Source organism: Nuphar pumila, chromosome 8, assembly GCF_984573655.1.
Source record: "Nuphar pumila chromosome 8, dmNupPumi1.hap1.1, whole genome shotgun sequence".
In the NCBI taxonomy this organism is placed as follows: Eukaryota; Viridiplantae; Streptophyta; class Magnoliopsida; order Nymphaeales; family Nymphaeaceae; genus Nuphar; species Nuphar pumila.
In genome coordinates, this window is record NC_143256.1 from 95188254 (window position 1) to 95204937 (window position 16684).

The following is a 16684-nucleotide window of genomic DNA, read 5'->3' on the forward strand; positions in this document are numbered from 1 at the left end:
CCCACCACTTGCTGAGACCCCAACAAAGTCGTCGATAGAGTCTCCCTCACAACTTGAGCTAAAACCCTTACCGAATTTACTCAAGTATGCGTATCTGGGAGACAGTGAGACCCTGCCTGTGATCATCTCCTCACAGTTCACGGAGGAGCAGAAGCATAGATTGATCGACATCTTGCAAGAGCACAAGGCAACAATTGGTTGGGGAGTAGCAGATTTGAGAGGGATAGACCCTTCATTCTACATGCACCAGATTCATTATAATGAAGAATCCAAACCGGTGCGGGATATGCAGAGAAGGAAAAATCCCAACATGAGAGAAGTGGTGAAGAACGAAGTGGTTAAGTGGTTGGATGCGGGAATCATTTACCCCATTTCTGATAGTCAGTGGGTCAGCCTGATTCAGACCGTGCCTAAGAAATTGGGACTTTTTTAGAAAATGAAAAGGGGGAGAGCATCCCGATGAGGACCACCACAGAGTGGCAAGTCTGTATTGATTATAGGAAGTTGAATGCTGCAACTCAGAAGGATCACTTCCCGTTACCATTCATTGATCAGATCTTAGAGCGACTCGCTCGACAGAGCTACTACTGCTTTTTGGATGGTTACTCTGGATACAATCAAGTAGTTGTCCACCCTGATGACCAAGAAAAGACTATATTTACTTGTTCGTATGGCACCTTCGCGTTTGAGCTCTGCAATGCCACGACAACTTTTCAGAGGTGCATGATTGCTATCTTCTCTGACATGGTGGATGATGTCATAGAAGTTTTCATGGATGATTTCTCTGTTTATGGCTCTTCGTTTGAGGATTGCCTCCAGAAACTTACTTGAGTACTGAGTAGGTGTATAAAGACAAACTTAATTTTGAGTTGGGAAAAGAGTCACTTCATGGTCCAAGAAGGGATAGTGCTTAGACACATTGTGTCCAAAAGAGGGATAGAAGTTGATCAAGCAAAGATGGAATCGATTTCCCGATTGACCCCGCCTACCACTGTTAGACAGGTGAGTTCATTCTTAGGGCATATTGGATTTTACAAGCGGTTCATCAAAAATTTTAGCAAAATCTCTCAATCGCTCTGCTCTTTATTGGCAAAGGATCAACCATTTGAGTTTGATAATGATTGCATGAAGGCCTTTGCGACACTCAAAGAGGCCTTAACCACTGCGCCCATCCTGAGATCTCTGGATTAGATGCTTCCTTTTGAGATCATGTGTGATGTTTTCGATTATGCGTTGAGGGTCATTTTAGGGCAAAGGATTGATAAGAAGCCCTATGTGATCTACTATGCGAGCAGAACTCTGACCGATGCTCAGATAAACTACACTACGACAGAGAAAAAACTGCTCATGGTAGTGTTCACTTTGGATAAGTTTAGGTCCTATCTTCTCGGTTCGAAAGTGGTTGTCTATTCTGATCACGTTGTATTGAAGTACCTTCTCAGCAAGAAAGACACCAAACTGAGGCTCATCTGATGGGTCCTGCTACTACAAGAGTTTGAACATAAGATTTGAGATAAGAAGGGAAGTGAGAATGTAGTAGCAGACCATCTTTCGAGACTGATCATGGATTCCACTCAAAACCAAAGGTCGATCTGTGACACCTTTTCTGATGAGCAGATTATGGCCGTCGGAACATCACATCTGTCTTGGTTCGCAGATATTGTGAACTACCGGGTTTCGGGATAGATACCTGCACATTGGACTAAGAATGAGTGAGAGCGATTCTTACCACAAGTCAGACAGTATTATTGGGACGAACCAGAGTTATTCAGATATTGTGCAGACCAAATCATTAGAAGGTGCATCTTGAAGGAAGAGTAGGAGTCCATCCTGAGTTTTTGCCATTCGCTAGCCTGTGGAGGGCACTTTAGTAGCAGGAAGACAACTACAAAAGTTTTGCAGTCTGGATTTTTATGGCCCACACTCCACAAAGATGCTCATGAATACTGCAGAAAGTGTATCCGTTGTCAGTAGACAGGGAACATGTCCAAGAGGTACATGATGCCCTTGCTCCCGATCTTAATTGTTGAGATTTTTGATGGTTGGGGCATAGATTTTATAGGCTCATTCCGGCCATCCTTTGGTAATGTGTATATCTTAGTGGCAGTCGATTACGTGTCTAAATGGGTCGAGGCCGTGGCAACCAAGACCAACGATCTTAGCATTGTGCTTAAGTTCATTAAGCACAATATTTTCAGTCGATTTGGTGTGCCACGCGCGATGATAAGTGATGGAGGCAAACATTTTAGGAACGTACAGGTAGCTCCTCTTTTGAGAAAATACTCTGTCAATCATAGGTTCACCACTCCTTATCATCCGTAGACTAGTGGACAGGTCGAGTTTTCTAATAGAGAAATCAAATGGATATTAGAGAAGACAATCCGCCCGGACCGCAATGATTGGTCTCAACATTTAGATGATGCTCTCTAGGCATATAGGACTGTGTTCAAAACCCTTATTGGAATGTCCTCATACCGTCTGGTTTTTGGAAAAGCATGTCACCTCCCTGTAGAATTGGAACACAGGGCATATTGGGCAATTAAAAAGCTTAACTTTGATATGACCCAGGCCGACAAGGAGCGAGCACTACAACTCACTGAGCTAGAAGAGCTTAGGAATGATGCATACGAGAATGCCAAGTTGTATAAAGCTCGCACTAAGGCCTTTCATGATAAACATATTATCAGAAAAGTGTTTGAGCCGGAGCAACAGGGGTGGTTGTTTAATTCTCGCATGCAGTTATTCTCAAGTAAGTTGAAATCATGATGGGATGGGTCTTATACTGTGAAAGAAGTGTTTTCGCATGGGGCAGTGACGCTAGTCGACCCACGCACCAATTTCACGTTCAAGGTTAATGGGCAAAGACTGAAGCCCTACATTTCAAATGTCTTACAGGCCAATGAGTGCGAGGTCTGGGATCTCACAAATGACTAGGGTCCGAGCAAAAAAATGTATTTTATGTACATAGTAGAATTAGGATTTTTAGTTCAGCATTTATTTTTATTTCGTTATTTGATTTCTGATAAGCTTATATTTGATTTAAATCATGCTAGCTTATTTGATTGTTTAAGTATGAGTACAAATTACTAGATTTAGGACATGGCCTTGAGAACAAACAATCGATTAGGTCAGCTGAAAACTAAGCATCGGCGTATGCTTAGTGGCAGAGCATGATCCAGTCAAGAATCAGCAAGAGGCCCCACATATCAAGTTATATCTATCCTTTCTCCCATCTTAAATTTCAATTTTTTTTAGTAAGCATCTACATTGCATTTTTATATCTCTGCATGCCACTAGGGACAATGTCATTCAAGCATGGGGGGGGGGGGGGGGGTCAGTAGATACACACTATTTTGTTCTATTTATCCTATTTCAATAGCTAAAACTCATAAATTAGGCGTTTCAAATTTTTTTTTAACATATCTGAATGTTTTTTACATAATCTGACATGTTAGGAATTTTTAGAAGCCCCATAAGGAATTTTTTTTTCTAAACAAAGCTAAAAAGAGTGAGTATTTATGTGAAGTTCAAAGAAAAGACTGTATTTAAATATGAAAAGATAATTTTGAATCATGAAGTATAAGTAAGCACAGTTTAAAATAAACTACTATGTAAATGAAAAATATAAGAAAAAGATCGAGATCAAAAGATAAGAGCCTGTGTTAGGTTGTTTGGATGATTTCACAATCTCTAGTAAGATGAATTCAGACGCAAGTTGAAACATTTGAATTTCATTTAAAATGGAAAGTAAGAACTTCGTGAACCTTAGAAGCTGAGATCATACACAAGTTGAAGTGTCTGAACCTCATGTCGAAGGGGTAAATGAAGGAAGTCACTTTTGTGCCTAGTTAATGCCCTTGACATACAAATAGTGGTATAAGAAGGCATTAACATTGCACAAGGCACAAAAGCAGACCACATGCAAGCTATCAAATGAAAAGAAAAGAAAAGAATCCGAAAATTTGAAAAAAAATAAAAATCCAATGAAAATGAGAGCTTAATGAAAAGAAAAAGTCATTACTTAGAAGTAGAATGAAAAACTATGCAGAAAAAGATATAAGTGATGAAAAATGAATAATAGCATGACAATACACGATTTTATGAGAAACAATCATAGATAAATGCAATTTTTAGAAGAGTGAAAGGAAAAATTTTATCGTGGAGGCATAGAATCTCTAATTGTGTCCTGAGAGTGAAAATTACATGAAATGTTTGCTATAATTGATTTCTGAAATTGCCTAGCATTTTAGAAGAAAATTTTCAATTTCTGCATGATTTTTGATATTTGTGGGTAGCATCTCTGCAAACCCTCACGAGACCTTGCTCGTCCACAGGGATAACCCAGGGGTTCAAAAAGGGCTTGTTGTATGTGCTAAATGCATTCGTGATTCCTACAAAAGTGAGTTAGTTGTTTAATAAAATTTGCATTTTATTCGGGTAGTTCATATTCATCACAAGAGTAGAGTATATTGCTAGGGACTAGCAATTATTCTAGCATGAGGGTATTTGATGATACGTAAATCACTTATAATTACAATATATTTTTATTGCAAAAATACATCATTTATAGGTTGATAACCTCCACTTAGATGCATTTAGATATCATTGAGCTATGGTTCGAATTTCGTTTGAATGAGACTTAAAACGAGAGAGATATCACATTTTTAGTGAAACGGGTCGGACCTCAGGGTGAAATGGGTCAAAGTGGATCCAAAGACCCATTCTAGGCCTTGGATCTGGGCGAAAACATTAGGATCCAACCCATATCCAACCCCATTCACATTTTTGAAAACCTTTGCTAAAAATCCCCTCCAGAATAGGCACCTAGGCAATAAGTATTTTTTAATCTCTTTTCTGGAATTTCCAGAAAAGAGAGCCTCTTCTATAAAAAGCCCCCAAACCCTATTCACATTGTTCCTGTCTTGGAAATCGCTCCACCCAGCTCCTTCTCCCCTATCCTTCCTGCCCATCTGTCTCTTCTTCTTTTTCATTAAAACATCTCCTCTAACGCCCAAGTACTGGCCATCTCAACCCTTGAGCGTTATTGTCTCCATCATTGCCCTTTCGCCCTTTTCTTATCTACTTTCCATTTGTTGTATTATACTAACTTCATTAACCCTACTGTATATTGTTTTTGTTGCAGGGCAGCAGCCGTGAAGGAGAGAACGTCCAATGGTCGTGTTGTCTATGACCCTTGGGTGACCGCCCACCCTCTAGCCGGCATCTTCTCTGCCTCAATTCGGTGAACCTTCAAGGCTTTGCTTCAGCCACTTGCAGTAGCAGTAGTATGTATTAACCAACAGAATCTAGCAGTGTGGGAGGCACCTTCCAGGATTTGAACCACCTCTCTTCTACCATCCCCTTCGTCGGACTGCCGAAGTAGTGCACGGTACGTCTTCGCATCCCATTTCTTGTAGGTAAAACCCACTTGTGTGTGCTCTTGTTTTTCTTTTCAGAATGGTCTGTGTTTTTCTATTTTTTTTCAGCTATAGCATAGCTATATAGTACTTAAACCAGCACCATACGTGATTTAGGAATTTTGTTTAAGTTGTTTTTGCATTCTAAAGGCTTGAACAACTGTTTTCCTCTCTAGCGCTTCCACCGCTTAGAGTACTTCTAGCCGGCTGAAGCGCTCCATTGTAAATCCTGGATTAATTAATTAGCAGTTGTATTCTCTGTTTCTGTAGCTTAGGATGCATTTTGCTGTGTTAGAAATGTTGGTTAGACTTTAAATGATTGTTTTAGTTTTTTTTAAGCATGAACATGGTAGAACCGGGTAAATAGTTTTTTATCGTGTTTTTTCTATGTTAACGGCAGCTAGATTAGCTGTTTGGTAGCTAATTAGCGAATGTAATTAGGCTGCAGCAGTATAGTCTAATAGTATATTGGATTAACTTTGTTTTTTATATATTTTAAATGTATTTTGAATTAGGTGTTATAGCGTAAATAGCTTTGTTTGGGTATAATTTTCTGTGTTGATAGAATTTCTATAAGTGCTTCACTATTAAGTAGTGAGTTTAAGTATGTTATACTAATATCGTTTCATTAGTGTGTTAGTTGCTAGCCTTGTTAGTGTTAATTTTTATGATTGACTGAAGTATTGTGCTGAAGTAGATTAGTAGACTTATATAATCTGCTTTGTTTAGCAGTCTTACTGTAGTAGTTTCATTGTTGAATAGTGAGTTGATTTTAGCTTAGTTTGATGATATGCTTGCTAAGTTTTGTTTAGAGTTTAGTTAATACTAGGGTTAATGATACTTCAGAGCAATTCAGGTTTATCTAGTTAGCTTATGTTAAGTAGCAATAGTCTAGCATTAATATGTATATAAATAGTGAATTGTTTCAGCACTAGATTAAGTTTAATTGCCATTTTGAGTGTGCATATTATAGTCGTTTATGTGATAGCTCTAATTAGAATTTAGTTCCATGCTTAGTCAATGTTAGCATTGCTTAGTTGATAGGAGTTTTTAATCTATTGTTAAACTGTTTTTTTTAGCATATGTTAGGTGTTATTTATTTAGTCACAGTAGGTAATGAATTTAGTTAGCTTAGATTAGGGAATATTAGTGTTTTTAGAAGTTATTTGGTTCAAACCTTTCAAATCGACTAGAATCACTCTAGTCGATTGAGGGCATTTTCCAAAAACCCTAGCATAGTTGTGAGATTGTATTTTCACTGTGTTTTTAAGTTTAGTTAGTTGGTAATTAGTCCTATATAGAGGGTAGTTAGGTTAAAATAGGTTTCCATTGCATTTTAGGTTTTCGTTGCAACAAATCTTCACTTTTACATCAAAACCAGCTATAATCGCGTGTCTAGCCGGGTTTGTTGAATTGTGAGCGTAGGATTTGTTGTGACAATTAGTAAGTTTTGTAGGATACTAGTTTACTTAGGCTGAGGATTAGCAAATATACATGTTAGTTTATTAATTAGTATTTTAGGATTCAATTTTGCATGGTTTTGCCTTTCGCATAATTAGATTTTCTAAATAGGCTTATTGTGTAAGTTTTGCTTATTTTGTGATGCCTACATCCGATGTTCTGGGAGTAATATTCAGGATATGAAAGCTTCGCTGAATTTCTGGTTCTGTTAGGAATTCAACGAAACAGAAATCACTCCAATCGGACTTTGTTTGAGCCATCTACGAATCACTTTTCAATCGCCTATCAGAAATTAGGGTTTCGCGTAGCGTAGGGGCAAAATAGTCATTTGTGATTTTTTGTAGTTTTATAATTTCAATTTTTAGTGTTTTATTAGGTTTCTAACATTATTCCAGAGTTAATAATAGTGTTAGGATAATTAGTTTAGGAAGTTAGCTCGGTATTCTCTCGTATTACGTAGAATTAGGTTAGTGATTAATTTTAGCATTAACCTAGAAATATTTGTTTTTAATTTATGTAAATAGTTTTACTAACTCCGTTTTGTGTCGTGCAGGTGATATTAAGTTGCAGTAAGAGTATCTTGTCCCAGTGATCGATGATCGCATCAAGTTAAATGACAAAGATGCCCTTGCATTTGCGGGCTTAAGTCACTGCGTGACTTCTTTTGTTCTTGTTCAATTTATTCCTCATTGTAATATTTTCTGTAATTGAACAAGTGCAATATCAATGAAATGCAATTTTTAGTCTTATATTGAGTATATCATGTTCCCTATGGATCGATCTGACTCACCACTTACATGGGAAATCGGTATTATTAGTTGGGTGGTGATTTTCTAAATACTTTTCAATGATAAAAATATGTGTTAAAAATAACCATTACAAAAATCACACCAGTGAATAAAAACTCTAGCCTTCTCATTTTCTTTCTGCTTGAGGCCACAGAGATGCCTGAGAGTTGAAAGTGCCTCGGCATTGAAAAGAAATTGTTCGATGAACAAATTCACCACCTTGTCAAACTCTTTCAATTCGATTGGATTGACATGCTCTGAATACCATTTAGTTGTTGTTCCCTCCAGACTGCGAGGGAAACAAAGGAAGAGAGCTTGATTGCCTCGCTTGAATTTTGCACATTCAGCAAAGAATATAGCCAGATGTGCCTTTGGGTCGCTAGAACCATCGAACTTGATAAATGTTTTGGGGAGATTGTCATCTCCATCCAAACCATCATAGAAGTCTTCGCTCGTGAAGACCTTCTTACCCCTGTCGTGGGCCTTCAGATCTTTGACCATTTTGACCACATCTCTAAGTTGTGGTTGGTTAGAATCATTGACAGATGTATCTTTGAATTTGTGGGTCGACCCCTGCCCTTGAGTTGATTTGTGAACTGCCTGCTAGGCCTCAAACTCTTCATCGGTGTCACCCACCGATTCTGATTCATCAGATATATCCTCATGTTGGATATGCTTCTTAGATATCTTTACTTGCTTTTTCAATACCCGACCCTTGGTCTTTTTCTTATTATGAGCTTTTCCTGAGTTGGCCTCTGTCTGTTTAGACAACATCTTGTTCATCATTCTCTGAGACAATGAATACATCTGAGGGTCAATATCAGTATTGCCTTGTTGGCTTCTATTTTCGGGAGATCGTGGGGAGGCCATTTCTTATTTAGATGTTGATGAATAACTAATGTGTTGGACTGGTATGGTTTTCCTGCCGGACCTTGTCTGAATCATGTAAGATTGCTAGTGCTCTCTGCAGAACAAAATTGGGCAATTAGCTTTGAAGAATAGCTTGGGGATAAAATGAGTAGGGGAGAAAGCGATTGATGAGGGTTAGATTGACGATTTGAAGGATATCCCATTACCCGGGAATGGTTCATCGCTGGAATTACGATAATTACGTTGATATTCTTTGTAGAAAGAGATAAACAACTAAAATATGCCTTGTTACCTAGGCGAGGTCGTCAAACCATAACAAAAAGATTATTTGCAAAAGAAAAATGATTTTATTTATAATAAGCTTGAGAAAGAGGGGGCGGACAAACAATTTTCCACCACTCATGATAATCAGAAGATACTCGGGGACCAGGAAAAACAGTGAGGGTTACAAAAGAATCCCAACTATGCTTGGTAGAATAGTATGTTCCAGACCACTGAGCAGACTTCAGATCGAATTCTGGCACAATGCCTGACAATAACCGAGCTTCAATGCGCTTCTGTCTCTGCAAGAATTGTCTGACACATCGCTATAGATGATAATAAACTGATAAGAATGGTCTGAGTAGCTTGAATCGTTTGCCATATGCATAGGTGTACCAAGGGAGTGACTCGTGACAGTCGAAATAGTCCCACATGATTTCTTCTTCATGGAGGTTCTCGATCAAAAATCTATACCGAGCGATGAGTAATGGCTTCTTGTTGTTATATATGAATGAGTTGGCTCGAGTTGGTACATGCTGAAGGAATCAAGACTGTAAAGCGTAGATGCATCCTTCAACTAGGACTGAATTTTTAAGCACGAAGCGGGTCAAGCCGCGATATAAGAAGGCGAGTGCGGCCATGGCAATTAAAAGACGATTGGTCTGTCGACTTCCCCATTTTCGCAAAAGCTGTACTATTCTGATATCAATATAATTTTGTCCGTCCTGGAAGAAGTCTAGTCCTACTGTACACAAGACCATAGCGTGCCAAATCCTCTCTCGCGGTGCTCGGGATAAAGAATCAACTTCTGCAAAAGTTTCATACTGTTGGTATAGTTTGAATAGATCGATATATTGGCTCTCATATGCCTCAATCAGTGGCCAGGATCTGCATCCAGTCATACAGGCTAGAGCAGCTCGGGGGTCCAATCCCTTGACGTTGATAAAAATTGTTGCTCTATCGGACCACCGGGCTGACCAGTTGGCTCAGGTAGACCCATAATATCTAAGAATTCGTCCAATAGTAGAGTCATCTCTCCCCATGGGAACCAAAAGGTACAGGTACGCAGATTCCACCGCTCTGCTAATGCTTGAATCAAACTATCGTTGATGATCTGCTCCCCCACTGCTAATGTCAGTTCCAATTCGCAGTCACTTAGATGGTCTGGGAACATACGAGAGAAGTTCTTAAACCAAGAATAGTACCACCGAAAGATGAAAGGTCCGATATTCAGAATTCAATAATCAGGGAGACCTTGCCACATCTCATAGGAGATATGGCCCTCAGGAAAGACTGAATCAAGTTGACTAGATGCCATCAGGATAAACTGAAAAATAAAGAGGAAGTAAGGACAAGACTTTGGGGAAAATACATAATTTTTGAAGAAATTGCAGGCAGGATAAAAACAAGGCTGGAACTTTGAGATCCAGAGGAAAGGAAGGATGGAAATCACCTAAAGTTTTTAAAGAAAAATGGAGGAATTTTCTGAAAAATTGTTCAGGGTTTGAAAAATAAAAAGAGGATTCATGAAAATAGATGGAAATAGGGGATTTTGAAAATCGTTCAGTATTTTTGAAAAAAATAGGGAAAATATGAGAAAATAATAAAAATAAAGGGAAATAAATAAAGTACATTCAATCACATCCTGCACAAACAAGTATGCACACACAACATTCCCTAAAGGCTGACTCTAGATGCATAAATTTTGAAATAGCTATGGGACCTTAACCCTAACTCTAAGGCTCAGATCATCTGTATTCAATTATGTTATGCCGATATACTCAAGCCAAGGCTCGATGTACGTGGCATAAAAGAATTTCTCCGGTTCTAGGCTTATGTTTTCCAACATCCTTGAGCGCCTGTCGATATACTTTGGACTATGACCCTCGGTACGTGGCAGGGGGGATCAACCCTAATAGGTGGCCCAGTTGTGAGGTTTTGTCCTGAACTATGGTTCTGGAAGAAATCCCAGCAACATGAAGACCGGGTAAAGATAGGTGGGGTTGTTTTAGAAATATGATCACATGCAGAAAAATAGATGGCTTTAAGTCCTAAAGAAGTAGAATTTTGAAAAACTTTAAGAAGCAAACGTTGTTTTCAATCAGATCCTAGATTAAGGAGGATTGTATTAGACCTAAGTCTACGTGAGCATGAATAATGCATCCTCAATCAGTCCTACCAAACCATGCCTAAGTCTACATGAGATCCATGTCAGCTAGGTTTGAGTCTAGGCTCCTAGGTTCACATGATATCATGAAATAAAAGCTGACATTTGTAGAACACAATTTTGATAATTTGAACAAAGCAGAGCATTAGATTGATCAAGTGAAGGCAGGTCCCATCACGGTCGCCAAACCTGTTATCATTGCAATATTTTATTTTTGCAAGTCAAACTGACCTTTGAAAAAGATTTTGAAAATAATTCACCTCCATTTTAAAATGCAGGATAATTTCGAAGAATGGAACTCGCCTGTCGGTACGAGGTTCAACCGTTCCTCGCACCTTTACTAGGGGTAATTGAACCAAGAATCAATTCAGTGCTTTGCTTTGCTCAACTTGTCTAAATCATGTTCTATTTCCTAAATGCACAAAGAATCAGGCATGTGCTATGAATTTCTGAAAATGCAGGTTTAAAAACATGATGTTTGCCTTAAAGATTTGAAATACTTAGAAAATCCTTGAAAAAGATAACACATTAAAAATCGTGAGCCTTGTTGAGAGAATATTTTTGAAGAAAAGAAGATTGATTTCTGAAGAAATCTTGAAGTTTTGAGGAAATCGATTTCTGATAAAACTCAAAATGACTTAGAGAAAGTTGATTTTTCTGAATTTGAACTATGAAATTGAGAGTATCACTTGGAAAATCATGAATTGATCTTGGAAAATACTTGAGAAATCTTTGAAACACCAAAGGTTTTTGAGAAAATCGATTTTGAGGAAAATCAGGTCAAATTTGAGGAAAATCAATTTTCTGAAATAAAGTTCAGGAATCAATCAAAAGAAGGGGGCGTGTGGCCCTATGAAATATGTTCATGATGCTCTCTAAACCTAGATCATGCATGAATGAAATTTGTCACAGATATTTTTTGAAGAAATTTTGAGAAATCATTGATAAAAGAATTTTTATGTCTTATAGAACTTAGATGAAATAAATTCTTTACATATCTCTGACTATGGCCATGAATACGTATTAAACATATCTCATTTGATTCTAAAAGGAGAAAATATTTAGAAAAAAGTTTGAAATATGCAATGATTTTGAAGATAGCCTAAGAGTGTAGGTTGATTATGGCTTAAAAGAAGATGGCAAATCTGGATTTCGTTCATATTTTGACTATGGACATAAATACAAACTCAATCGAGTTTACCAACTCCCTAGAAGCTAGTGCATGTGCCATTCATATAGACCATGGTGGAATTGAAATATGTGCATGAATGACAAACATGACAGTTATATATTAAAGTTTAAACTATATGCAATACAAACCCTAATTCTAAGCAGGAATTTAAATTCTTATTCCAAATTTATTTATAATTTACATCACTAATTGAATTTAAATAAAGGAGAATACAACCTTTAACATCCCTGCAAAACTAGAAAGCTTGTTAGTGAAGATATGTTGGCTTTTCTAGATTTATCCAGTAATATTTAGAAATTGCTGGATTTATTTAGATATAAGCCTTTTTTCATGATTTCTCTGATATAAATATAATGAAATATGAAATAAAAATGAATAAATAATACAGATAAACAACTTTGAAATTCGAAATTTAAGGAAAAATGACAAAAATACCCCTGAAAACAAGACTATGGCCTTGAAATCAGGTTAACATTGGATTTAGGGTTTTAAAAGACTCAAATCAATGATAAATTGAATATGAAATGCCCTAGCATGATTATAAACATGAACAAACCCTACAAACATGAACTTTTATGAAAAAAATAAAAAAAACACAAAAAACACGATTTTGCCAGTGTTTCAGGATCCTGCGGGCACCCTGTTTTGCAATATAATCGATTCAAGCATCAAATGAGTTCCAAAATTAATACAAATTGACACATACACTTACAATAACCCTAAAATTAAATTGGAATCATAAAAATCTATTTTTGACATTATTCCAATACAAAAATTGTATTAAAACCCTAAAATATGCTATTTTTACCTATGAGCATGTACCTATCATACTGTTAGACCCGAATCAGGAGTAAAATAACCATGTAAATTCATAAACATTTACAGAGAAATAGTAGACATAAAAAACGAGATTCTCCTTTTCATAGATCAGAAAAATCATCTTTGGTTAGGGAGATATCGTTCTGGCAATCTGTGTGTGAATTTAACGAATATAAAATATACTAAAATAGGTACTTCTGATTTCAGGAATAAGAAAAAATAGTAAATCACATTCAACAATTCTAAAATTTTAGAAGTGAATAGCATATATGCATAAAAATATTCCTCTTTTTACAGATTATCAATCGGATCTTCGGTTAGGGAGATACAAATGACACAAGTTGACTTAGGGTTTGAATAAGGCATAATGAGTTCTAAGAAGTTGGTCCTACCTTCTGATAGAAGAAAAATAGCAGACAGAGACATAAAATTATAAAAACATTACAAAAAATAATAGACACCATTATAAAGCTAGTGCAATTTACGGATTGCAAATTGAACCTTGGATGAAAGAAATATTGCATCTGCAAGTTATACCTGAATATCAATAACAATTTTAAGGAACAGGAATCACGGTTTGACTTTGTATTTTTCTGACATAGTTTTCAAACTCAAAAACATCTGAATTTCTTTGTAGGAATTACTGACAAATCTATGGACCAACCATAAAAAAATTTAGAAATTTTTAATAGATATTTAAGCATGAAATAGCATGATTTCTACAGACCTAGAATCAAAACACACGAATATCCAATAAAACACTATAACTATGATTTAAACATGGAAATAAATAAAAAAATATGTAAACAGCATAAAGAAATTTGATTTGATGTTGGAATATATATAATAAACACTATTATGACAAGAAAATAAAAAAAATATAGGGAATCCATGGTTGAAATTGATTTGCCCTTTGAAAAGATGGATTTAGCCCATTTAACGGACAAATCACACTTTTCATTTGTTAAGAACATAAAAATCGATATTCTAAATGATTCTAATGAATTAAAATCCTGAAAAACATTCTCAAATAGGGTTAGATCATCTTTTTGGCTCTGTTTTAGGGTTCTTAAATGAAAATCATGGTTGAAATCCATGAACAAGGGGCGGCAATGGCTAAAATATGAAATAAAACAAAGAAAAACTAAAAAAATAATAAAAAGAGAAAGAGAATCATACCTTGGATGTTGCAGAAATGAGGGAAGCAGCTGGGAGGAGAGTGAAGCTCCAAGAAGAGGATGAGAGAGGAATAGGGGTTGACCCCCCCTCTTGCTTCTTTAAATAGAAAAAAATTCTAGGTTTAACTAGAGAGAGTTCTAGTTTAACTAGAACTCCTCTTAATCAAGCATGTGGGGGGCGATTTTTCTGAAATTTTTTAACCTATATGGACTCTAGCTAACCTAATTAAAACCTAATTAGACTCCTAACTAACCTAAAAGACTCCAAATGTGGTGCTACCTACTAAGGGCCCACATTGGGTTTTTAAAACTATAATTTAAAACTTGGAAAAAAAATAGTTAAAAACCAAAGTTAAAATGGTTTTCAAAAATTAACTTTGACTCTTCTAAACCTCTAATCTAACTAGGACACTGACTAACCCTAGTCTAACCCTGACTTTTGCAAATGTGGCGCCACCCAGAGTGGACCCCATTTGGTTTTTCAAAAACGATTTTAAAACTTGAAAATGAGAGGTTTTTCAAAAGATATTCAAAAGTAGACTTGAAATTGAAAGTTTTGAAATGACACAGAGTCCTGACTGGGTCAGAACTCCTCTAGATATGGCACCAACTGAGTGGGCCTCACATCAGGGTTTTGAAAATTTTGAAATAAAGACTGAAAATGGTTTTGAAAAAGAGTTAAAATCAACAGATGGAATTCAAAACTTTTAAAGGCAGAGTCTTAAGCGAACTAAAACTCTAGACCCAAGTCTCGAACCAATTAGGACTCTGAGATTTTAGATTTTTGAAAGCCAAATGAAGGAGTGTTTAAAAGATTTTATCAAAACTTGTGAAAATACGTTGAAAAATACAGTCAGAGTTAGAGTCCTAACTCAACTGAAACTCTGAAATAGAGTCCTGAATCAACCAAAACTCTGCAAAATAGACCAAATTTGGAAAAACAAATGGAGAAAATGAAAATGAAGGTAAAAACAAGATTCAGAACAGAGTCCTGATCAGATTAGGACTTTGAGACAGAATTCTGATCGGACTAAAACTCTAGTTTTGGGTCTTTTTTGAAAAATAGATGAAAGAATTTGCGAAAACCAATGATAATGGAAATAAACAGTGAAATCAGAACAGAGTTCTGATCCAATTGGGACTCTAGGGACAAAGTCCTAATTTGACCAGGACTCTTTTGAAATTTTGGATTTTTGAGAAAACAAACGAGAAGATTTTGAAAAATAGGTGAAAATTGAAGTCCAGTTCAAAGTCTTGATCTGACTAGGACTCTGAGGAAGAGTCCTAATCTGACTAGAACTCTGAGAATTTTCGGTTTTTCAGAAAACAGATGATGAGATTTCAAAAAGAACATTTGAAAACCGGTGAAAATAAAGTGAGAAAATGAACTTGGGATAGAGTCCTGATTCGATTAGGACTCTGGGATAGAATCCCAGAATTTTGAAACCCTGTGATAGAAGTGTAGAAATTTTGGTTTCTAAAGAGATAAATGAGAAGATTTTTAAAAGATTCTCTCAAAATTGAAATCAGGGTTAGAGTCTTGATCCAACTGGGACTCTGGAAAAAGTATCCCAGTTCAATTAAGACTCTGAGTTTTTTACTCCTTTTGAAATATTTTGAAGAAATTAGTTGAAAACAAGTAAAAATAACGACGAAAGATAGAGTCCTGATCCGACTGAAACTCTGAGGAAGAGTCTTAATCTGACTAAAACTCTTGAATTTTGGCTCTCTTGAAAATCAAATGAAAAGGTTTTCGAAAACATGTGAAGAATAGGAGTAAAGGATGAAATCAGAATAGAGTCCTGATTCGATTAGGACTCTAAGAAAGAGTTCTAATTCGACTGGGACTCTAAAATTTTGGCCAAAATAAAGGATTTTGAAAGATTTTATCAAAAACAGGTAAAATGGTAGTAAAATATAGAGTTCTGATCCAACTGGGACTCTGGAAAAAGAGTCTTGATCCAACTAGGACTCTGGAGTTTTGGCCAAAATGACAGAAATAGATGAGGGATATGATTATAACTGATTTAAAACCAAAATAAAGTTTTGAAAAAGGTTTAAAAATATGAAAAGACAGAGTCCTGATCCAACTAGGACTCTGAGATTTTTGAGAAATTTGATAAATGAAAGAATCCAGAAGCGACACCACCTAAATGGGTCTCATTTAAGGACTGAAATCAGTTGAAATTGAGTTTAAAATGAATCCAGATTGTTTTCTAAGAAAAACATTTTAAAATATGAGATCCTGGGGGTTAGCAAATGGCAGAATATTGATTTAAAACCCAGGTTTTTTAAATTGATTTTAAAAAAAAAGTTTTAAAACTCGAATCTGGATTCAATGTTTTGAAAATAGGAATGCTAGATCTTGAAAATGAGATGCAATGACATGTAATGCTATGCAATGCAATGAAATGATATGCCAAATGCATGCAGTGATATGCAATGACACATGAAATATAAACCTTGGACGAGGGACTTGAAATCCTGAACTCCCTGCAAAGACAAAGAATTTAAAGACTCTCATCTGAGGA

The 16684-nt window shown here is 36.3% G+C and overlaps 1 pseudogene; it reads left to right on the top strand.

Annotated features, from left to right (window-relative positions):
- The first annotated feature begins 2220 nt into the window (after positions 1-2220).
- Positions 2221-2934, top strand: LOC149830020 (uncharacterized; annotated as a pseudogene).
- Positions 2935-16684: the final 13750 nt, after the last annotated feature.